The 25,607-nt window shown below is 36.4% G+C and overlaps 1 protein-coding gene across 1 annotated transcript in view; it reads right to left on the reverse strand.

Annotated features, from left to right (window-relative positions):
- The window catches only part of COL21A1 (collagen type XXI alpha 1 chain), a 197,584-nt gene extending 175,948 nt beyond the window's left edge, over nucleotides 1-21,636 (reverse strand). Inside the window, exons 1-3 of the mRNA XM_025384346.1 lie at nucleotides 21,460-21,636; nucleotides 5,217-5,290; nucleotides 39-90 (exon numbers count right to left, since the gene is read on the reverse strand). The gene's annotated coding sequence lies outside the window, so the exon portion shown is untranslated. The remainder of the gene's footprint in view (nucleotides 1-38; nucleotides 91-5,216; nucleotides 5,291-21,459) is intronic.
- Between the last annotated feature and the right edge of the window lie 3,971 nt (nucleotides 21,637-25,607).

Genomic DNA, 25,607 nt, shown 5'->3' on the forward strand with positions numbered 1-25,607 from the left:
ATACACAGCTAGTCATCCAAGCGCCTGTGATGTTTTACCATTCCTATGTGATGGTCTTCCTGTGGGCTTTGTTTCCTGGGTAGGAGATCCCTGGAAGCATACAGTGTTTAAATAGATTAATCACAGAGCATCCTGTCTTTATTGTGGTGTACATGTTTCTGGAAGTTACAAAGAGTATTATGCCTCCTATTTCGTGATGTCCTTTTTTCACCTTATTTCAAATATTCTTCCCAAGAGTACAAATAGTAAAGAGAATTGTTTAAAGAATCCAAATATATTGAATTTTTCTTTTCAAATCTAACATTAGAAATGTTACCAATTGTTAATTCATCTAACATCAGGGAGAAAAATAAGTATAGGGCATAGCTGAATTACCCACAGGGTAGTTTTTACAGTCAGGTGTATACGAACAAAAGTCACTTTGCTTCCTTCACCTGGAAATACAGGAATGCTATATCATTCCTTTCTAGAAAGAAGAGCAAAGTAACTTTTTACAAAATGTTCCTCATCATTTAATGTATATGAACACATCTACTAATGATTCTACTGTAACTTTCAAGAGATAGGTATTTGTCCCTCTTCTTCATAATCCCAGAGGGAAATAACTATTATGAAACATTTTTAAAAGCTTTATAAATTATATCAATATAAAATAAACCAGTTCCTCCATTATATTAATGGTATCTGGCTTTTCAAGACAGAATTCACTGAGGATGTTGAAAATATAAACCACACACCAAAATGTTAGACTTCCATTTGGAGGCAAAAGCTAACTGGCAAGCCTAGTTTGAGTCACACTGTGAAACCCCATTTTCCTACCTTAATTTACCTTGAACTGTTTGTGTGATGGTGTTGTTTGGTTTGCTTTTATGGTACAATGCACTGGTATCTTCAGCACTGCAGTTTATATGAAAATCAAATGTTCCTCACTTCCATAAAAAAAAACAGTGCAAGGTGATAAAACTAAATTAGGGAGGAGTTACATTGGTATGACAATGAAACTTTTGATGAGACTATCAAACTTTGAAAACAGGTCACTGAGAAGAATTAACAAATACTTTCTTTGGATTTTTTTTTAAGTAGATAAGATTCCCATCTCTGTGCGATGGCTTGCGTAGGGGGAGGCCGCAAATGGTATGATGGGCTTTGAATCACCCAAGTTATTTTCCAAACTTAAAATGGTGCCATGACAGGTCCTCAAAGGAACTGAGAGAGTAACTTTCTCAATAAGTAAAAGCAGGATACAGTTCCAGATCACCAAAACTCTGCAATGCTGGTTTTGTGACCTTGACTCAGCGTCACTGGGATGTTACCAAGAAACCACAATGCTTGGCAGCTGCACATTCAATGTACAAATGTTTACCAGATGTGAAGTTCATATGATCTATGCTGTATAATAGAAACAAAAATGATTGTGCTGTGTAATACGACATGCTAGTTCATTCTGTGAGCCAGCAAGCAAGAGAATTGGTCTCACATTTAGACAAAGCCTATGGGCCATTAAGAAAACTTCTAAGTCCCACCTGCAGTCCCCAATTAAAATTAATCTCATATGCTTGTTAAGCCTCTGGGAAATTCTACTAAGTAAGGTTCCTTTCTTTAGATTAAGCATTCCATCCTTGTTAAATAAAAACTCCCCTGGGAGACATAAACTTTTATCAGTTATTACACTTCAGAGTAGATGAACTTCAGATCCTGCCGTGACAGTTGGTTCTGATATGAAAAATACATGAAGCTTGGTTGTTTAGATTGTAAAAGAAAGAGAAAGAATCATCAAGAGATAAAATTTAATACACAAATATTTTCCCACTATTATTTGTCTGTTTATCTATCATTCGACAATATGTATAGTCATCTACTATTATCCGTGCAATGTGCTAAGCACTGAGGATACACAGATGAGAAAGTCTAGTGATGGCCTCAGCAAGTACAGGGTTTTATTGTGAAAGATATCAAATATGTAACTACAGTACAATAATAGAGAAGTTAATGGAGGTACGTGCAAGGTATTGGGAGCTTGGTGGAGTGAATACCTAGTTCCTGGCTGGCTGAGAGGAAATGGGTAAATTCTCTGAGAGGAAGTAAAGTTGATCTGTGAATTAAAGGCAAACCAGGAATTTGCTAGATGACCTTAAAAAGACAGGAAGATAGTACCTGAAAATGCTTAAAAACACTAAAGAACGAGATGTGCTCATTGAAAAGGTATTTATGGAGTGAACTACTCATGGAGAGTGGGAATAGGGTGAGGGGTGAAGGAAATGAATGATGGGACAGGTACTCAGGAAACAGCATGAACACGGCCTTTTGCATTCAGTGAAGAGAAGTGGACTTTGTCTTTGAAGTTTACTATAGGAGGGATTTTTAGTAGAAACATATTCTGGTTCACATTTTAGAAAGCTCACAATGGCAGCAATAGGGAGAATGGTGTACAGGAAGATGGAAAGTTCATGGCAGCAGTCAAATGAGAGGCAGTCAGGGCCTGAAGGATGGTGAGGGCAGAAATTAATTTGAGAGGCATTCAGGAGTTAAAACGGGCCAGGTCCTATGACTATTTGATTGGAGTGGACAGGAGAAAGAGAATGACCCCAGCCTCTGGCTTGAACATCTTGTAGATGGTGATGTCTTTCCCTGAAAAAATTCAGGAAAAAGAAAACCAAATTTTCTTGCTAGAGGGTAGAGTAGAAGAAATATAAAGCATCTTAGTTTTTAGAAAATTAAGCATAAATTTCATGTATGGACATGAAATGGTTCATACATGAAATTTACGCTTAATTTTCTAAAAAAGTATGGACAGATGAAAACGCTTACTTGACAGGTGAATATATGGACCCACTGTGTGCCAGGATTTGAGTAATGGGGAGATGCAACTGATGCTAAGCAGAGTGAGTGGACATGGATCCTGGTTTGGCTTACTGTTTGCTTTTGAGTATCAAGGGCTGAGATTTTTAGTCCATTAAAACTCCTTGTATGGAATAAAACAAATGACTAAAGTATAAGAATAAGTAATTGCTGGTTCATCCATATGATGGAGTACTATAGAGGCATAAAATTCAAATGTTCCAAGAATGCTTAATGACAATTTTAAAAATATCAATCAAAGAAAAAAATGCAAAACTATATAGTAAGCTAATTACGTGATATTATATCTTTCATAGAAATGTCAAAAATTATTACTTTCAGATAATAGCATTATGGATATGTAATTTTTATTTTTTGATGTTTTCCAACTTTTCTATAAAAAAATATGCATTATTTTGGCTGGGTATGGTGGCTCATACCTGGAATCTCAGCACTTTAGAAGGCTGAGAGGCAAGAGAATTGCTTGAGGTCGAGAGTTCGAGCCCAGCCTGGGCAATACAGAGAAACACTGTCTCTACAAAAAAAAAAAAAAAATTAATTAGCTGAGCATGGTGGCTCATGCCTGTAGTCCTGGATACTCAGCAGCCTGAGGCGACAGAACCATTGAGCCCAGGAGTTTGAATTGTACTGTGGCACTCTAGCCTGGGCAATAGAGAGAGACCCTGTCTCAAAAACAACAACAGAATATGCATTATTTTAAAATCAGAAATAATAAACATATTTTTAAACTTACATGTGTTTTAGATAAAGCTAATATCTCAAAAGGAGATTGCTCCACCAGCAAAACACATAATTGAATTATCCTACACTAACCATAAGAGGTTAGATTATGCTGAGTAACAAATATATCCAAAAATTGTTGTGCCTTATAACAACAAACATTTATTTTTTGCTTATACTCTATGTCCACTATGAGCTGTCTAGTGGCTCTGCGCCACATTCCTTATTTTAGGATTGAGTCTGAGGAGTATGGTCATTTTCCAAGGCAAGGGTAAAGAGCTCTGGAAGTTCTCACACCGAAAATGAAATGCTCCAGTGCAGAAATATATGTTAATTTCCACTCAACTTATTGGCCATGAGTATCATGAGGCCAGAAAATATAATCTGACTGTGTACCTGAAATTTACTTGACAAACAGAACTAATAAGGATCTCCTATAACTACAAACTCATCCCCTCCAACACCACCACCACCAGCAGCGACAAAAAACTGGAGGGATTTTTATGGTAGTGCTTTTTAAAAGGCAAATCATGATCTGTTGGTTGATCTTGAAATCAACTCGGTGGTCTATGATCAATAGTGTTTAATAGAATGGAACGGAAAAGAAAATGTCAGAGCACATTGCATGTACAAAAGTAAATATTGTGATATATTTGATACACATATTTCGAATAAATACAGATGTGTCACAGTGTAAAATGTATTTCTTTCTGTGGGTCCTGTAAAAAAAATTGAAAGTCATTTTCCTATGGGAGTCCCAACTAAGCCACATATATGGAAACATAACAATTTGCATACTGGGTTTTTCTAGTCCAGTGCCCTGTGACTCTGAAAGGCTGGGGAAATCTTGTATCAATTTCAAAGAACTCAGTCAAAGTTTTACTCTTTCTTTAATAGTATGGTCTCTCAATGATAAATCAGTTGAGAAATATCATAAAGCAAACTCAATTTTTAGCATCCTTTAAGTGCTAAGAGTATAATTACATTTTATTTACCCTAAAATAAAAAAGTCAAGTTTCCAAAGTTTTTCTTATTTACGTACTTTTATTTTTTTAAGGAATAAATATATTTTATATATTAATTCAAATGGTATCCTTGACCAGGATGAATTGTAATATAATTGTTTTTAGTTTGTATTGCTATTAACATAAAGTATTGTCATGTTTTATAAGGTGATGATTTTTATCTGGCTTACTTATTTTTTGATGTTTAAGGGAAGAAAGCTCAACTCAAAACCATAATCAATTGCAAAATACCTTTTGTATAAGTATCTAACTCCTTATCACATGCTTAATATGCACAATTTTAAATCTTTTATTTCTTATTTTCAACTGAGAAAACACAAATCTGAAATACACTAGCTGTACATGTTTATGGGAAACATGGCATTTATCAATTTTGTTTCAAATTTTTCATTTCCAAAATAAATTCATCTTAACTCTTAGTTTCTATCACCCATGTGAAAGGTTTATAATTGCTTACTTAAATATACGAGCTCCAATCAATGTTTTCTACCCTTCCCTCAAATAAACTTCCATGCTTTTTCCTACCTACCCTTCATAGCACCACCAGTTCAAAAGCCAATCTTTTGTTTCTACAGGAAAAATGCTTGCTGACCAGCCAAGAATAAAACACACCTCACATGGTACAATCTTCTTTTACCTCCCAGATAACTCTAATGCCACTTACTAAGGATGCCAGAAGAGGTTTCCTGAGGAAGTAACAATCAATGTGAATTAATACCATCCTGACATTCAGCAGACCCAAAAAAAACATGACTATGTTTAAAAGAATGGAAAATAAAAAGATTATCCTCAAAAATAACTTAGTGTGCAATTTCTTACCATATAAAAGGAAGCTCTGGTATGGAAAAATGATAAACATCCTGCATTTGTTAATAAAGGAAGCATTATATTCAGTTTGGTAACAGCAACTTTTTTAAAAGTGATGAGTCACAATATTCAGTTCCTTCCTGGCGTTACTCAGCTACGTGTGGGTAAAAGAGGATAGTACTGGGAACTAGACTCTCTGTATCCCAACCAAGGCCACTAAGACATTGCAGGGATTTGAGCAAGAAAACAAGCCTGGCTAGACTTCAGTAACTCCTCTGTAAAACCAGGGGGTGAGAAGATAAGCGAATTTGAGAATCTCTTCCATTTCCAATTGGCTACAGTTCCATTGTCTTAAATACTTTACTGATTATGTATACTAGTAAATACATGGTTAATAATCATCTTTCTAAAGCTGCAAAAAAAGTCATTTCTTTTCATTATTCAAACTGAAGACACTAGAACTAATATGTTATGAATTTTCTATAATTAACATTTTATGATCAAAATTATAATACCTATCCTAGTTCTATTACTTTTAAAGAGCTCCAAAAGACATACACAGTAACATTCAGATCATTCTCTTTTCATAAGTTTTTTGATTGCTAAGCTATCAAGATGAAAAATAATCCCATGAAAATGTGCTTTCTTTTAAATGAGTAACAAGCACTACAAAAATCCAGCTGAATTCTTGCAGTATATGGTTTAGGACTCCAACATACGAGATTTCTTAAACTATTTGACATTGTTTTCAACACACACAAAAAAAGTTAGCAAATGAATACCACAGTCAAATGTTAACTATCTGCTAAGTGGGATGGCAAGAGAGAACTAGTACACATAACCTTAAATTGTGGAGAGTTGGGGAAGACATATAATTGGGCACTGGAATGTGTCTTATTCTTATATTTGAATAAAACTATATCTGACGTTCTAAAAACTGACAATACTGTGCTTTCAACTGAGTAAACAATGAAAACATCCTAGGAAAAAGCAACTCAAGAGAACTAAAAAACATTCTAGTTAGTAAATATTTTGGCTCACATCTTGGAAAACAAGAACAATATGCAATGTTTAAAAAGACATTTTAAACTGCTATGTTAGACTAGTGTGACAAAGTGAATTATAAACATTAATACTGTCATTAAATATGTAGAAAAATTCTTGCAGAATAGATCTCTAAAAGGGGTCATGTTATATAAACTCAAGACAGTATTGTTATCAAGTTTGCTTCCTACAAAGCAGGAGATTCATGAGGTGGGAAACTCTCCTATCTCATTGTGCACTCCAAAGTCAGTTGGTTACGTTCTGTTATACAGACTTTCAGATGCAATGGTGTAAAGCAGAAACAGCTGCACTGGACTTCGTTCATCCTGAAAACCAGACATTTCTCAAGCATCTGCCAAGTGCAGTCTCAGAATTACAATATGTCAGACTTTATCCAAAAGGAGATGCTCTTATTTTACTACATCATCCAAATGCTTTTCAGAAGAAACTGCAAACAAGATCCCCAGAGCCACATATTGCTTGGTCCAAAATGTTCACCACATGGTAGAAGTAATAAAGCAGATATCAAAATGACTATTGTTCCTTTCTATAATTACAGGTGCTTTAGAATATTGTCAGATTAACACTGAATGTGATACCTCTACAACTCCATAGCCTACATTGCTGGGAAGACTAGAAGAACAATAATACTCAGAGCTGGAAGAAAAAGAATTCTCAGAGCAGGAGGAAGAAAAGAGCTCTGACAGAAGTAGGTGGCTTTCAGAGAAGGATATACTTTACACAAATGAGGAAGAGTGGCCTCTTGAACACTGTGCAACTCTTTCTATTTGTATCCACAGTAATCTATGAGTTTGGGCACTTAGACTAGATTGACAAGACAGGCCCCAGGTAGCTTCCCCACTAGCAAAACCCAAGAGAAGCAGTAAGCAGCCATATCCAATAAATAAGACACTAATATGTTGCCCAACTTTATAATTATTGGGGGCAAGTTCCAGATAGTTTTAAATACAAAATTGCAAACACAAAAACAGGCATACAAATAAGAGTGAACAAATATCAATAAAAACCAGCAACATGAAGAAAAACCATGAACTCTATGAATACATTAACAGCCATAGAAACAGTTAATAACAGTAAAATGACTCATTTAAATCTAATTGAGATATTCAAATATATATGTAAGAATATTAGTGAATAAAAAGAAAAATAATCAATTAGCATCTCAGAAAATTAAAAACTTAATAATGGATACAGTTGAAGATGGAAATAGCTAGATGGAAAATCAAGTTGAAGACTTCTACCAGATTACAATGCAAAAGAACACAGATTTTACAAAACATTTCAAAAGAATATTCAGAAGAAAAAACTAAAAAGAGACATATGGAGAAATATAGGAGAGAAATGGTAAAGGAAAAAATTTCAGTGCTAAATTAACATTTGAATCTTCAAACTGAAAAAGCGTTACAAACATCAAGCTGCTTGAATAGGCAAAAAAAAAAGACCTATTTCATATTTTTGTGAAAAGTTATAATTCAAAGAATAGAGCAAAAAAACCCAAGGGTTTGGGGGATGGGCAGGATGCCTAAAAAGAAATAAAATTTAGATTGTCTAGAGACGTCTTATCATAAAAGTGAAGCTAAAAACAATGAGGAGGTAATCAATACCAATCAGCCATTAATAGGAAAATATGTTTTAGTTAATACATAGAAATATAATTATAAAAAATATGATATAAATAGGATTATAACTTCCAGAGATAACTGGTAGAAAAGGAAAATAAAGCAAACAATTCCAAATAACAGAAAAAAAATAGTTATAACAAAAAACAAGAAAGCATGGTAAAAACAGAAAACATTAGTAAACTTTAAGGAAAAAGTCCAAACATATTAGCAATCATAATAAAGTTTAATGGGTTAAATTTGCCTGTTTGGAATCCAGAAAAATTTGAAATTGTATTTTTTTAAGTCTTTGTATATGCTGTTTACAAGAAATCCACCTAAAACTCATTGACAGAAAATGTTTAATATAAAGGGGAGAAATACAGTTTACTAGGTAAACACTAATAAAATAACATAAATACAGTATGAAAAATAGAATTCAAAGCAAAAGTGTTAAACAGGATCAAAAGGAATACTTCATATTTATAAAAGATGCATTTCCTAAGAAATAAGTTATGAAACTGTAACCATTTTCTTTTAATACTTTGTCATGAACATTTCCCATGAAGTTATTTACTTTCTATATTTTCTATTATATCTAAAGACACATTTACTGTTAAACATCATTTTTAACACTGCTTCATAAACGATACAAAAGGCAATGTTTTCCCTAATAGTACACATTTAGGATTTTTTTTCTAAAATACAAAAAACATTCACTTTCATCTCCATCACCAGTGGAAATGCTCACCTGAAGAGTAATGACCTCCTCATTTCCCAATTCAATAGCTCCCTCACCCATACTCTCACACTTCTCTCCTTTATCTTCGTCTGCTTGGAAATCACACCCTCTTAATATGTGAGCACTCTTCTCGTGCTTTTTCATATCCATCTCTTAAAAGCTATCCTTTCTCTTGATTGATCATTTTCTTTTGGCCTTTTTGTTTTTGTCAGGCTATTTACAAATGTATTCTTAGCCAACTGAACGCTGCCCCTCATCCAGAAAGCACAACATCTTTCCCTGCTTCAGTGATTGCTTCCACTCAAGGACTTCAGTTCCTGCATCATGAAACATCTTATTTCCTACTTCTCTACACCTAAACCTTCCATTCCTACTAGGCAAGTTACATTGAGTCCCTTAGGCCATTTCCATTCCTAGTTCTAAGGTTTATCTCAAAACACACTTTAATTTGTGGCTTATAGATTAATGTTCAGGGTCTAGGTAATAAACACCATAAACTTACAGAAACTTAGTATAAGTAATCTTGTATATACAATAAAGAAATGGGAGGCAAAAGGGAACATAAATATCTATGAATATCAATGTATATATATGCCTCTGGTAAACCCACAAGCCTGAAGGTTAAAAACAATTGTGAACCAGGCCTATACTCAGCTGGTACAAAGCAGGGTTGCTGTACAGATTGTGTATGCACAGCTATTTTGACTGGATCTGAACCCATTCCACTTGGCTGATGTTCTGGCTTTTCTGATTGTTTAATATTCTAAGCCTCATTCCTATTTGTGAGCACTTACAAAACTTACAAAAGGAATGAGTCACTGAACACTCTGCAGTGCTTGCTAAGTGCCAAAAATAGATCGTATAAAACTAACCTGTACTTCTTTGATAGCTGCACTAGGCTGACATCGGGGGAATACTGTTCATGATAGTTCAAAAATGAAAATGAATTAATGTAAGTTGGATATAAGACTATTTAAATGGCCCCCTAATGAAGAATAACACCTGAGGTCAGCCTGGTAGGAGGTTTCTGGTGGTATGTTTTAGAGTTCTATGCTTCGCCCTGTCTAATTGGTTATTCATAATTTGAATAAGGGAAGATGATAGCTTGCAAATTAAATTTCTAGACAAAGCAAACCTTGAAAGATGACTAACTGATGAAATAGAAGACTTTGGACAAAAAAAAAATCAACTGAATAAATAATAGATCACTGCAACAAAGCAAAATTCAAAAGAAATACAAAACTTCTGGGATCCAAAATTAGGATTGTAGAATGCTCATTGGGAATAAAATGGCTTAACAGCAGCAGGTCTGAGTAGACTAAATGGTCTTAGCTGATGCCAAATTGAATTCATTCGTGTGAACTGGATGTCAAGAATTAATTTGCTCTTGAACTACATTGAGGAAAGAACAGGGCTATATCCTTTCTACTCAGCCACCAATGGCCAGAGAGATCAAAACTGAATGTGTTTAGGGAAGGCTGACCAGAGTGGAGATATAAATACAAACCATCTCAAAGAAGTGGTTTCAGAATATGATGTTCCACTTGGGGCATCATATTAGCTGTCTTCAAATACTGGGAACATTGAAAAAGAAATAAGGCTTGTTTCTGTCACTCCCAAAGTACACAATTAGGTCCAAAACCTGGAAACTCCAGGGAGAAGCTTTTCAGTTTAAGAAAAATGTTTTCAATAGATGAGGATTTCCCTAAAATAGAAAGTTTCCCATCATTGGAGGTGTCTGGTATTGGAAAGTATGCTCAATATGTATGCTATAGGGAGGGGTGAAGGCATCAAGTATTGTTGGGATAAACAATATTCGTATCACAAACAACAATTTGTAAGATACTGCCAGCCCTATGACTTGTGTTAACTAGAGTGTGTCTAAACAGAACCATTTGTTCAAAGTGAAGCACGCTTCAAAAGGCTGGGTCAAGCCCCATCTTCTCCATGAAGCAAATCATGACAAAAACAGATCATATCTTCCACAGTGCTTACCTCTAGTATTAGACCATATGGCACTCAATTAAACAGAGTATTAGTTTGCTTTCTAAAAAATTGTATTTCAAATAGTCCATCTCACAACTGTATCATAAGCAATCTGGCTACGGCTTGCCTCAATCCACTAAGTACCTAATGGCCACTGAAATTAAACTTGTCTACTCACTGCTCCTCTTGTTTTTCATATGGCATATATTCAATGTTTTTACAGCTGACAATATCTCCTTGCTGTGAAGGTGATGAAATATACAGTAATGGCTATTTGGGAGTTCCTGGTGGTGCCTCTCCATCTTGATAGTTTAAATTTTCTATAGTTTTGCATTTAAAACTTCTCAACTCCCTATTGAAAACAATGGTTATAAAAACTGAAATCCATTCTTACAGTTTTTGATGAGAGCAAAATCTGCCTTTTCCTCCCTGTTTTTACTTGAGAACCTATCAATAGATGTCTCTGAGAATACACAAATCCCAGGAAAAGAAAAAATTCGAAAGGAAAAAAATCCAAATTTTAAAATTCTCTAGAGTCTACAGTAACAGACAGTAGCAAAGTATTGCACTCTAAAGAACCAGGGCTACATGTCTTCTTCATTGCAACTTGAAAAGTCTGCAGCTCTATATTGTCCTGATTACCTGAGAACACTCCCTTAAGTAAAACAGGTTTGCCCTGTCTAAGCATTGGCAATACTAAAACAATGAAATTTTTAAAAAGGAAAATGTTTTCCTCAGTTAACTTTATGATAAATGCTAATCCTTAGGGATAAAATGAAAGAGTAGATAAAGTAGAAAGCATAAACACATTTAGGTTTTAAATTAAGTCATTAGTGTTCAAATCAAGTTTGAAAATGTAAAAATATAATTGCTTCTCTAATCCCACTTAGGCTGTTTAGGCCAAAGGCTCAAAAATATGACAGATTACTAGAAAGGGGATTTGGAATTTAACTTAGCAACCATATCCAAAATGGCATAGAATCATTTAAAATGTACACTTAATAAATTAGTCAACCTTAGCATTTAATAATGTCATAAGTCTGGCCAAAAATGTCCAATGTGAAATCACACTCTCCACCTGAAAATAAAAATATTTAGAGGCACAATTAAGGAAACACACATATATAAATGGCTCTATTCTACAGAGGCAACTGGACATTCATTTAATTAATTTAGAATGACTCAGAGATCAAATATTCACATTTTTTCCAGTATTCTGAGATATGTATCCTAAAAGTAATTGATTCTGATTCTCTCAGTGCCTCCATGGCTTTCTTCTATGAAGCCTCAGTTCATTCAATTCAATTATGGTTTTTTGTTTTATTTTTAGCTTAATAGACTACATGGTTAGTCTAAATACCATGTAAAAATTTATGTACATTACATACACAGACTTCACCACAGTTTTGAGGAGAACATGGATCTGACAACATATTCCAATTATAAGCCTTCACATTACTGGATATGGAACAATCAACAACCTGCTCAAAGTACTCTACTATAAGCAGCAATTGATTAGGGCTGGGAGCCTTGTAATATGACAACCAACCATGGCATCCAGAGAATCTAAGGGGAAACTGACCAACAAACTGAATGCTCAAGGACAGGAATCATGTCATATTTAGGGCTGCATCCCTAGCACCTCGTCAAATCTTTGGAAAAGGCTGAATAAATATTTGTTGAATGGATAAATTAATGCATAGCTATACTGATACAGCAAATCTGGACTGCAGAAACATGAAGGCACCTGCTGAGGAGGCAGTGGATGCTGAAACTCGGGGCAGTCTTCTTAAAAAAAAAAAAAAAAAAATGCCTCCACAATCGCTAAATCCAGGAGATCACCACAAACCACTTGCAGTTACTAGCAAGATCTGACGATACCCTTAATCTCACCCAACCACCACAGTGCCTGCAACTGTGCCATTATGGAAAAGGCTGACAGCCTCATGGACCCTAGAATCAACACCTACAGCCACAAAGCTTTAGCTCGAAAGCTTTTGTCAGAGCTGCCACTGCCCTGTCACCTTCAGCGGACACCTTTCTCCCACATTCTCACTTCCCTCTCCCAAGTACAAGGTGGATAATGGCTAAAATCTGGATTTGCATCTGCTCCAGGTCCTCAGTTATGTGAAGAATATTCTCACCTCAAGAAGCAACAAGCTTTCCAAAACAGAGGAATTCAAATATAAGTGTGAAAAAGCTTAGGAGAATATTACTTATGATAATAACTAATTTGAACTAATCTGAGTACTTTGTATCTGCCAGCCCTTATGCTAAAGGTTTATGTGCATTGTTTTATTTAACCCTTCTGACCATACTATGAAGTAGGTCCTCTGAATACCCACTTGACAGATAGCAAATTAAGCTTTAAAAGGTCAAGCAGCATGCACAAAGTCACACAAGTGATAAATGTCAGAGTCACAAGCATACAACACTCATAATCTTAGCTATTACTCTATATGGCCTCAATGTATTAGAGCATGTAACTTTTTTTGGCATTCACAAGGAGTAATAATATTTTCTACTTTTTAGAAATAATTATTTCATTCTCCCCAGATGTTGCCATCTCTATTTAGTGTCTGGTATTTAAAAGTACATCTGGTACAACATGTACTTTATGAATTATAGGAACATGAATTAATCACATGCTAACAATCATTATCTCTCACTTTTATGGGAATTTGAAATTATAATTCCAAATGTTTCCATATACAAAGCATGTATCTAAGTATTCATTTTTGCATTATAAAAATAATACATGTATTTAAAAATACACATGAGAAAACAAAAGAAAAGCATAAAAAAGTCTATCATCTCACAACCCAAACACAACTGTCAACATTTTGGGAAACATATAATTTAGAGCTCGAAAATATAATTTGATTACTCATATAAACATGATTTCCAACAAAAAGCCATAATTCAAATTTAAAATTTTTTTCAAGTGTTGGAAAGACCAATGAAAAAAATTTTTATATAGTTTCCACATAGAAGTCAAAGATAAATTTGTTTAGTCATCATGAAAAAGAATTTACAATTTGTTTGGAAGAAAAAGCTGTTATTATTCACCATTCACAGTAACATCCATCTTCAGTGAACATTCAAGTATGTTCCTATGGTTTCAATGTGTCCCCTCCAAAATTTACATGACGCCAATGTAATTGTATTAATGGGGTGAGGCCTTTAGGAGGTGATTAGGCCATAAGGGCTCCTCCAATATGAAGGGATTAAAGCCTGATATGGTTTGCCTGTGTCCCACCCAAATCTCATCTTGAATTATAGATCCCATAATTCCAATGTGTTGTGAGAGACACCTGGTGGGAGATCATTGAATCATGGGGATGATTTCCCCGATACTGTCCTCATGGTGGTGAATAAGCCTCACGAATCTGATGGTATTATAAGGGGAAAACCCTTCCACTTAGCTCTCATTTCCTCTGTCTGCCACCAGGCAAGATGTGTCATTTGCCTTCCACCATGATTATCAGGCCTCTCCAGCCACGGGGAACTGTGAAAAGCTATTATAAAAGAGGTTTCAGGCAGCTTTCAGCTGGCTTGCCCTTAGCCTTCCACCAGGTGAGGATGCAGTGTTTCTCTCCTCTGGAGGGTGCAGCCATGAGGTGCCACCCTGGAAGCAGCTTCCACCTGACAACACAACTGCCGGTGCCTTGATCTTGGATTCCAGACTCTAGAACTGTGAGGAAATAAATTTCTGTTCTTTATAAATTACCCAGTCTCAAGTATTTTGTTACAGCAGCATAAAATGAACTAAGATGTACCTCAATAGGAATCTTAGGAATAAATAAACTCTACGTTTCTCAGTAGACCGATTTCTTAAAGGATCCAACGACTTCATGTTGACTTAAACTCTATAAAAAGATGCTCTCAGATGCAACCCTTTAGATGTTCCATGTGGCCTCTAATGGTTCCTTTAACTAAGAAAAACACACAAATAGCAAAATGAAAGAACTTTGCAAGCACTCTCCTTACTGTAGGCTTTTCTAAGCTTCCAGCATCTCAGTAAGTTGGTGGCAGGCTGGATGAGAAGCCAATTCCCGGTCCAGGGTCTTCTTGGTCTTTATTTAGTATTTGACACGTCAATATTAATATTATCTAAATAGTAGTATAGAAATGACACATAATTTAGATTATAGGTACCTGTTATTCACACTTCACACTCACATGTTTGCTGTCGTCACACTCACATGTTTGCTGTCGTTACAAAAATACAAGAGTTTGAATTAAGTTCCATGTGCCTCTGCTTCCATTAAGAGCTCTGCATCTTACTTTCCCCTTTCAACCCTGCTCCCTCCTCATTCCATAGGCACCCAAGTAGGAACTCTGCCCATTCCTATACCACTCTGGTTAAAACAATTATCATGTTGCTATGAACCGAAAGCTGCTCTCCCAAAACTCATGTGTGGAAGCCTCAACTCCCAACGTGGTGATATTTGAAGACCAGGCCTTTGGGAGGTAATTAGATCACAAGAGTGGTGCCCTCAGGATGGGTAGGCCCTTATAAATAGACAGAGAGTTTGTTTTCCTTCTCTTCATCATGAGAAAAGAACAAAAAGATCACTCTCTGTAAGCCAGAAATAGAGGCCTTTCAAAAGCCAAATTGACCAGCACCTTAATCTTCGACTCCCTAGCCTCCAGAAACATGAGAAATAAATTTCTGTTGTTTAAGCCACCTGCTATATGGAATTTCATTTTAGCAGCCTGGGCTCACTAAAACACATATCATCCCTCTTCCCCAGTTGATATTTCTCTTTATGTCATTTCAAAACTTAGCCCAGTGTTGCTAGCTAACAAGGAACCTGAACAGGGAGAAAAAAGTAAAGGAGCTGTAAAATGATCCAAAGGTAAGCTGCCAAAGAGAACAGGTGATGATCAATAGGGAAACAGTGGAGAGCAGCCTGATTCTCAGCACCCTGGGTATTTACCTTCTCCACAATGCTTCTCTCTGGGATAATCTCTCCACTTGTTGCCAAGACATTACTGCAAACCACATTGAACACTTTCTAAAGATTAATAAACATTATGTCAAACGACAATCAAAAATGGTTTAAGAAATCCCGTGATACATCACGCTATGCTTGTTGAGGTTTTTAAATTTAATTTAGAAGCATTTTTGCCTTCTACATGGTTCAAGGTATTTACAAAATATTATTTTTTAATAATAAATTAAAGGGAGTTTTTCATTTTTAAAAAAGAAACGGCAGATTGGCTATTAACAGACTATCTAAAACAGACCTTAGCAACTTTTTGTCTGAATCCTCTTTACCTAAGATAGCCAAGCACTTGGTAGACACTTAATAGCTATGTGATGAATGGCTGAACATTAACAAGGAATGTTCCTCCATGTTTTATCTTTAATATTCCATCTTCCGAATACTACTGGAAAACACGTGCCTAGACACACCCTATAAGTGGAACCAAACTCTCTCTTCCTAATAAAGTTGCAAAATACATATACAACAAGGTCTAAAAATGTTAAAGTATATTAATTTAGTATTTTAATAAGTTGTTACCATTGAATCACCTATGAATTTAAAGGTTCTCATAAAAATATAATACATAAGTTTTGAGTGCTTTTATTTAACCATCACATAATTAATGTAAAACACTAAAATTCCAAAGAATCTTTTTAAAAGAACTTTCTAAAAAGCTCAAACTTCACTAGAACATTTTACTTTGAATTTAAAAAAAAAAAAAACTTTTTTCTTGGTCCTTAGTCTTTTCTTCTTGACACCAGTGAGTATACAAACAAACAGTTAAGGGGTAGCATAACACTGTAATCATGGCTAAATTGACCTAGATGAAAACAAGACAAGTCCAAACAAAAACTAAGCACTGAATCAAACACAAGCATCTGGCAGGATTCCCAGAAGGTCACTAAGCTTAGACTTCAGAAAACTGTCAATGTTTCCCGAAATTTTCAAAGATCTCTCTGAGTATTTCATGGGTAAAAACCAAAATGCCCAAGAAAAAAACATGGAGAAAAAATTATATTGAATTATTTGAAGTGGCACAGGTGAAAAAATTATCCTTTTCACAACTGGTAACTTCAGATTTATTTTCTTAGCATTGTAAACATATTGCTTTCAATGCTCTTTAATTAAAGAAATATTTTAAGTAAATGTCCCTGAAATTTAACTGGGATAAGTGGAACAGGTATAACTACAGTATTCCAATGGTATTCTGTAAGCTGGATTATGTACCTCTTGGTCAACATTATCTGATTTTTCAGTATGCAAGACAGTTGAATGAAAAATGTACTAAGTAGAATACAAAAAATATGAATTGTTATCCAGTGCCATCACTAACTCTTCATGAGCCCTGAGAGTGACATATCCAAACCTGTTCCCTCATTTATATTAAGCAAATTCTAACATCCCTAACCATTCTAAAAATTCTATGAGTACATGAGAATCCTATGGAAATAGTTAGTGTGTAGATAAGTTCCAGGGACTCTCTTTATAAATGACATGATTACTTTACTCTTTTCACAATAAATTTCAAACATTCTAACACAGAACACGTCTAAAAAACTGTTCTCAGGTGATTCAAATGTCCAGTCAAGTTTGGGAACCAGTGGGTTAAAGCAGTGATTCCCTAGGTGTGGTCTCTGGCCAGCCACAGCAGTATCAACTGGGACCTTATAAAAATGTTGTTCTTTATATATTATTTTCTGAGAAACTTTAAGTACTTCACTTATTCTGAGACAAATTATCCCACTAAATAAAACAGAAAAATCATAAAATGAACACCACATTAATAACCCAAATTACTATTTCCTTTTAGGATCTCACTTTCAGAGGTGAAAACAGAAGAGAGAGCTCAGCTTAAAGCATTCATTAAGGCCCAAAGTAAAATAATAGCACTTACTATGAACCACGCAGTTTTAAGAACTTTACATATGTTAACTCATTTACTCCTCACAACAGCCCTACTGAGGTAGGCTCTACTACCCCAATTTTACCAACGAGGAAACAGAAGCAAAAAGTGATTATGTAACTTGTCCAAGTTCAAACAACTAGACAATAATGAGGTCAGGATTCAGGGCTAGGCAGTCTGGCTGCAGAGCACATTGTCTTTAACCAAGAGTCTATGCAGAAAGTTGAGGAATTTGGTCTCATGGTTCATTTTCTTCCTATGAGACTGGACCACTTACCAGAAATAAACGTTTCAACTTTGTTTCTCACAAGAATAGTAATGAAGCAAACTAAAGAATTACCATTGTATGCTGAGAAATATAATCCAACGATAATAAATACAAAATAAAAACACATATCCATTTCCTGTGATAGGTTTTACTCATAACAGTTTCAAGATTGACCTTAATAGTAGAACCATCCACTATGGAACAAAGAGGGCCCTGAAAATGAACCTAAATGAATGCCAGGTAACCCTCATCAAAATATTTCTAAGTGAGCCAGGTTATGTAAACCAAGCACAACTTCTTTATGATCATATCTGCTCTGGACCCTACGCCTATGAGAGGAGAATCATAAAGTCACTGTGGGGCATTGCGATATTGATCATTCCTAGTTGGCCATTCACTGCAAGCAGTGCTGCCACATCTGTCACTCTGAATTGCAACATCATAGACTCTCTTAGCTTTTCAGTTAAGTTATCCAGAACACATCATTTGATTACTGAGAGTCTGAATTTGCTCCCATATATCTCCATTTTTCCCATCAAGAGGTGTGCCTCTGACCTTTTTCATCCCCACAGCTACTCCTCTTTGCACAGTAAGTCAAATAGAAAACCCTAGTTATTATAAATTGTAATTACATTTAGTTTAATAACATTAAATTCTAATACTAATCATTTTAATAACATTAAATTATAATTTTTAAAGTATTCTAATGAAGATCTGATTTCCTGGAGGACTTACGTGCTTAGATGCTGGAACTTGCTTTATGTTTAGTCTTATAGAAGTCATATAAGATTGGTAATAGGCAGGTTACAACCTCCTGCATTTAAAGATGCCAGATGAGTCATAAAAGGCATTCTCAGTAATACACTATTCAACTTATCACTAAAATAAAAGAGAATGGAAATTAATCTCAAAGTACGGAATAATTTGGCATCTTTTTTGGCATTAATACCATAAATATTTTTCACTAGATCTACTTGGTCCTAAGAGGATAATAGAGATCAGTTCCAATCAAATAATGTGAAAGGAATTGATTGTATGCGTGTGTGACTTGAAGCATTTTGAAATTATTGCAGCTAAGAAAGAAAAGGACTCATTACCTCACCTACCCCTTTTGCCAGTTTAGGCTTGTCCATGCTCTGCGTCCTCATTTTGCTTTCTCTTATATTTTCTTGAACAAACCATGATGTAACTGGATAGGGTTTCCTTTATTCTCTTGTTAAGAACCTATGAAACACCAGATAGTACTTCTAAACTAGCTCTCCTGAAGACTACACCATGCCACTTTTAGATGCTCTCTCATTATTTGGATTTCCTTTTATAAAGAAAAGTATTCTGAAGAACCAGATTTTATGGCTATTTAAATATGAATGTTAATACATTATAAAGGCTACCAGAAGGTGAAATCCTTCACCGCAGTGACTAAAGAAAAACTAGGCTATTGATTTAAAGCTAATCTAAAACTTTTTTCCAGAAAGTTCCATAAAGTATGTAATAAAATTATAAGGATAATCTGAGGATGTCCATATAGCCACCTTCTAAGGGTGCAGTTGGTATTTAAATACAAAATCTAATCATGTATCAACACAGATATTATTTTAAGGTGTTTGAGGATTATGTGGTTTATGGTATGTATACATGAGTTTGTATTTTAAGCTAACAAATACTTAACTTACTATGCTAGGCACTTTGGAAGCATTATTTCATTTAACTCTGACAACAATGTGAATTATGAGGTAAGTGTACTAGTATGCCCCACATTTCACAGATGAGGAAAGTGAGGCTCGGAGAAGCTATGCAACTATCCAAGAGCACAGAGAAGCAGAAGAGCAGGTCTTGAACCCAGGTCTGCCTCAGACCAAAGTTCCTGTTCCTAAGCACTATCTAAATTTCCCCCAATTCTTTAAATGCAAGCTTAGTACCTAACCCTTAACAAGTCTATATACCTCAGTCACAAATTGGCACAGAAAAAAAGCAGTTTGGAAAATAAATGTTCTCTGTACAGAAAATCTTGGTAGAGTTAGCACTGTGTTCATTGCAGCACACATGTGCTGGGATTGGAGTCATGCCTATTCCAGATTTTCTTATCCAATGTCAGATTTCTAATCCATTTAAGCCCATTTGCAAAGTCATTCTATTTTTGTACTAATGGCTTAGAAACAGCTGGAACTATTTTAGCCAAAATTTTGAAATCTCAGATATCTATAAAAAGAAGAAAAAAATGGTCCACTTCAATAATCCAGAGGCCTGCAACACTGAATTCCCTTTGACTAAAGAGAATTGGCATGAATCCCTTAAACCCTCAACTGCTTTAGGAAAAGAAAAAATACTGCATATGAGTTCTGTAACCTGCACTGATGACAGTGATGATCCAGGAACATCTCATCAGGGGTCAAAGATTCCTGTTATTACAGCTGGAAGACTCATGTATATTTCTTCCTTGGCTTCATTTCAACTTTTAGAAAAGGAAAAATTCCTATTCTCTCCTAAAGCAAGTATTCAAATTCTACTGCTTAAAAATTATTCGGTGATGGTTAAGTCTCCCCTTTATAAGATCTTTTAAAGTGCCCAGTATGCTTTTTAAAAAAATATGGGCAAAACTCTACTAATAAATAACTACAGTTTTTCTGAAAAGTGGTCTGTTGCCTCCTCCCTTGGTGGAGGGAAATTTGCAGGTGTCTTCCCTGATTAAATAAGATCCAACCCAACAGTTTTCAAACTTCAGCAAGCACTAGCGTCACCTGGAGGGCTCATTAAAACACAGGTTTCTGGGCCCCAACCTCAGGTTTTAAGTTCAGTGGGTCTAGGGCGGAGCTAGAGCCCTAGATTTTGTTTGTATTTCTCAAAGTTACCAGGTGCTTGCGGCTGCTGGCCAGATGCCACACAGCGAATCACTGCCGTAGTTCACTGCTTTCTATAGTCAACTGCACGTTGGAATCACCTGAGAAAAGTTTAAAATATGTTAATGCTCAAAGTCCCACCCCCAGAGATTCTGAGTAATTGGTCTGGGTTGCTGCTCAAGCATCGATTTTTTTTAAAGGTCCCGGAATAAGTCCATAATGCAGCAACCGTAAGGAACCGCTGGTCCACCCAACACAGCCCCAGACCCACAGCTCTGCGCGCTCAGCGCCACGTGTGGACGGATGCTGGAGACCCTTCCAAGAAGCTAAAAGCAGAGGGTGGGGTTGAGCTCAGGGGAGTAAATCAACGCACGTTATCGTACTCAGAGGCCAAACACTCCAAGGCAGGAATCTGCACCCAGAGAACCTCCCAAGATTCATTAACATGAAGTAACTTTGCAAGACAAATCCTGACTTCTCAGCCTCCAGCCTGGGCGCGGAATTCACCGGACGGTTCACCAACTGCTTTGGCGCAGGGAGAAGACGGCACCCCCGGAAACCCAAAATGCCAAATTGCAGCCACTGGAGGGCCAGCCCTGAGGCCCCCCGAGATGTCATTCTGGCAGCGAGAGGGGAGTAGGAGGTGTCTCCTTACCTGGCGCGGTATCCAGGCTCGGGGTTGCCGTCGCTGCCAGCTGAGCGTTGCACCAGGGGGACAGGTATGTTTCAGGCAGTGGCAAGCCCAACCCGAGCAAGACCTGAGCTGAAACGGATTGGCAGCCCTCCGCCCGGAGTCCGTTCTCCCTGCAGCGGCCAGTGCAGAGCGCAGAGGCTCAGAAACTCGCTCTCAGCCCCCGGGAGGCGGAGCCCGGGAGATAAGGTTCGCGGTCCCTACCCGCCCCCTTTCCTTGGCCGAGGACCAGAGGGTGGATTTTGGATCTGGATCTTGAAGGGCGAACTGTTAGTGTCGCCCTGGTGGAAACACTCAGTTCAAATCCTGCTAGCATCAGAAAATGCACGATTGAGGATTGAAAACGAGGGTGGAGGAGGACTAGGGAAGCGCGAGGAGAGAGGCAGAATAAGGGACTGCCAGGAAAGCAGGAAAGGCAACTCGTTGAAAGGGCAAGCACCAAAGGAGGCAAACACTTGGGCAAAACCAGAGCATCGCCTGCTCTGATCGAAGGAGGCCTGCCTCCCTCGCCCAAGGAGAACTCCCCTCTGGGGCATCAAGGTCCGTTTGCAGCGGACTGATGTTCCTTGCTTTTAATCAAAAGTAATAGCTGCTCCAAAACCTGAGGGAAGTTCACTTTCAAATGGTCAAGTGGGCAGTGACCTTTGAGGACTTAGCAATTACAAGGGAAGCCTCGGAATAAGGTGACAGCCTTATGACAAGATATAGATGCTGTCTGCTCTGCCCCTTTGAGTCCATTCTTCACAGAGCAGCCAGAAAGTTCTTTAACACTCATGTGCTTTCCCTATTACCTGTCACTCTTCTTCTCCACCCCCACCCCTCCTACCTCAACACAAACAAGACCTGTTTGCCCTTTCTTATACACACCAGTGTGTTCTCATCTCACTAGGCATTTCTTCTGCCTCCAAAACTTTGTCCCAGACCTTATCATAGTTGCCTGCTTCTGTTCATCAAGTTCTCCACTCAAATGACACTTTGAGTGAGTCCTTCCTGTACATCCCATCCAAATGGAATGCCCAGCCCCACTTTGGTTTCAACAGATCACTTATTGCTATCTGAATTTTTGTATACGTTTGTTGCTTGTGTGTTTCCTATCCAACTCAAGGTATGCTCTATGAGGGCAGGAAATTGGTCTTGTTCCCAGCTGTGTTGCCTGAGCCTAGAACAATACCTGGAATACACAAGGTGCTCAATAAATATTGGCTAAATGAATGTGTGAATTAATTTCTCCCCGTGGGAATAGGTTCACAAAGAAATGCCTTCTTCAATAACTAAATCTCACTTAATTCAGGTGTGATAGAAACATCTTTGAATTATCATTTCCTGAATTTCCTTATTCATTCATGTTGGATTCTACTGTTACGAAAATATGATAGGAGAACATTGCTTTGGATTTGGTAACATCTTATTAGATATGACACCAAAAGCAGAAGCAATTCAAGAAAAAGTTAGACTTCATCAAAATTTAAAACGTTGTGCTTCAAACCACACTATCTAGAAAGTAAACAGCCCACAGACTAAGAAAATATTTGCATGCCATATATACAATTAGATTCTTGTGGCCAGATATATAAAAATCTTACAACTCAAGAGTAAAAAGACAATTTAAAAATGCACAAAATATTCAGACGTTTCTCCAAAGAAGATCTACTATGGCCAATAAGAACATGAATGAATGCTAAACATAATTAGCCACTGGGGAAATGAAAATTAAAACCACAAGCAGATACACTTTATACCACTAGGATGGCTAAAATAAGAAAGACAAACAATAAGTGTTAGGGAGGATGTGGAGAAATTGGAACACCCATGTATTCCTAGTGGGCTTGTAAAAATGATTCAGCCACTTTGGAAAACAGTTTGCCATTCTCTAAAATGTTCAATGTAGAGTTAACATATGACCTGACAAATTTATTCTTCAGTAGATAGCCAAGAAAATCAAAAATGTATATCCACATCAACACTTGTATATGAATATTCATAGGAAAGTTACTCATAAAGCCAAAGGTGGTAACAACCGAAATGTCTATCAGCAGATGAATGGATAAGAAAAGTGTGTTATATCCCTACAATGGAATATTATTCTGCCATAAAAAGGAATGAAACGCTACATGCTAAAGCATAGTTGAACCTAAGCATGTTAACTAAAGAAGCCAGTCACACACACACAAAAAAGAAACACTTACTGTATGATTCCGTCAATATAAAATGTTCAGAATAAGCACATCCATTAGAATAAGCACATTAAATCAAAAAGCCTAATACACAATAACTGTATTCTATCTAAGAGGTTATGACCTATGTATTCTAAGAAAATATAACAATCCCAGTTTCCAGACTTCTCTTAAAAGTGATATGTTTATTACAACAATTATTCTCTTAGCAACCTCTGATATTTCTTTAAGTGCTGCACAGGTCATGAATTCATAGCCCTACCCTGAAAATAACTGGGAAATATTTCAAATGCTCACTGCTGAACTATAGACCTTGGGCTGCTGTTTCTAGAAACATCACAGCCCAGAGGCCCATGATTTTACAGGAGTGATTGTAGTAGTCCTTGGTTTGGGTTCATATGATAACATCACTGGGACATTCAACCTGCCAGTATCCACATGCACTGGTTTACACATGAAACTTTGAACCAATGGGGCCAGTTAGAGGTCTCTCCAGGACTTTGGAAGGAAAGAGAGTTAGTTGTTTTCTTATATTGTGAACTCCAAGTACCATGTAAGCCTAGATCTTCCTAGGAGAGACACTGACTCAGAATGAAGCCAACACAGAGAAAAGTAGAACTCAAGAAAGACAAAAAACAAGCTACTGACATCATTAGAGTAGCTACATCCAGCCATTACTGAAACTAGGCCTACTTCTATATTTTTTCCTAGTGAGCCTTTTCTGTTTAAGCTCATTTGAATTGAGTCTCTGTTGCTCTCAACCAGAAGAACTCTAAACTGAACACCCAAACCCAATTCAGATACTGAAAGACTCTTAAGAAAACAGAAGGTCCATATAAAATCCTTTTGTATCTTAAATTCTGCTCAGACATTTTGCTTTAAATGTTAAATATCAATGCTTAAAAATGCTTAAAGAGCTTGGCAAAAATAATAACTATTTTAATAAGTTCTCTTAAAAGTCCAAAACCCCAAGGAAATTTGACTGATTCTAATTTGGTTGAGTAACCTGCAAGTCTTACTTCTGAAGGCATGTTCTTAGATCCAGATATAACACCCCAAATTGACAGGTAAAGATGAAAAAAAATCACAAATATACACTGAAGTGTAGTCACAGACTACTTGGAGATAATTCTTCTACTTTATCATCCTCAATTTCAGAGTCCCAAAATCTTCTGGCCAAGAGAACATTGAGTGAAATCATATTTTCTAGGGTTTAGCTCACATTTCTTATATTTTTATCTTAGGGCTGAAAGTCCAATTCAACTTTCCTCACATTAAACCATAAGTAAAAATAAGAAACTACTTTATTTCTAACTAGCTATAGAGATGATTTCCTATTAGGCCTCTTCTTACAGAAACTCTTCAAGAGATGATTCTTTGTGGTAACCCAGTGAAGAGGGAGGACAAGAGGTGGTTGGCCTCTGTGTTGAAATTGTTTATATACAAGCATCCTCAAAGCAGAGGGAAGATACATTATTTGTTAGTTAATTTATTTTGATTGAAATGTATCTAAAGTGAAAGCACAAAGTAAGTACTGGTTTCCCCTTGAATTATGGTTAAACCTTGAAAATAGAGGTTTATCAATAAGGATTCTATAAACACTTGAATTCTTTACAGACATGGTTAGTAACAGGCTGGGATCAACAACAGAATTAAATTTCTATTAATTTTGAAGTTAACTTATGAGTATATATCAAAATAATTATTTATAAAGCTCCCTTGGTTGGATGTGTATGAGCACGTGTAAAAAAATGGGAAATATTTGAGAATACTGAAGTTATTTGGTGTGTTTTTCTAAAAGCTATAAATATCCCAGCTCCTTAACTTTTCTTAAAGGCCTTAGAAAAGTTAAGGCCTCCTTAACTTTTCTTATTTTTATTACTCCAGCCATTCTCTTAGCAGTCCTCGATTTCTTCAAGTGCTGCAAAGGTCTCCAGC

The sequence above is a fragment of the Theropithecus gelada genome, chromosome 4 (genome assembly GCF_003255815.1).
Source record: "Theropithecus gelada isolate Dixy chromosome 4, Tgel_1.0, whole genome shotgun sequence".
In the NCBI taxonomy this organism is placed as follows: Eukaryota; Metazoa; Chordata; class Mammalia; order Primates; family Cercopithecidae; genus Theropithecus; species Theropithecus gelada.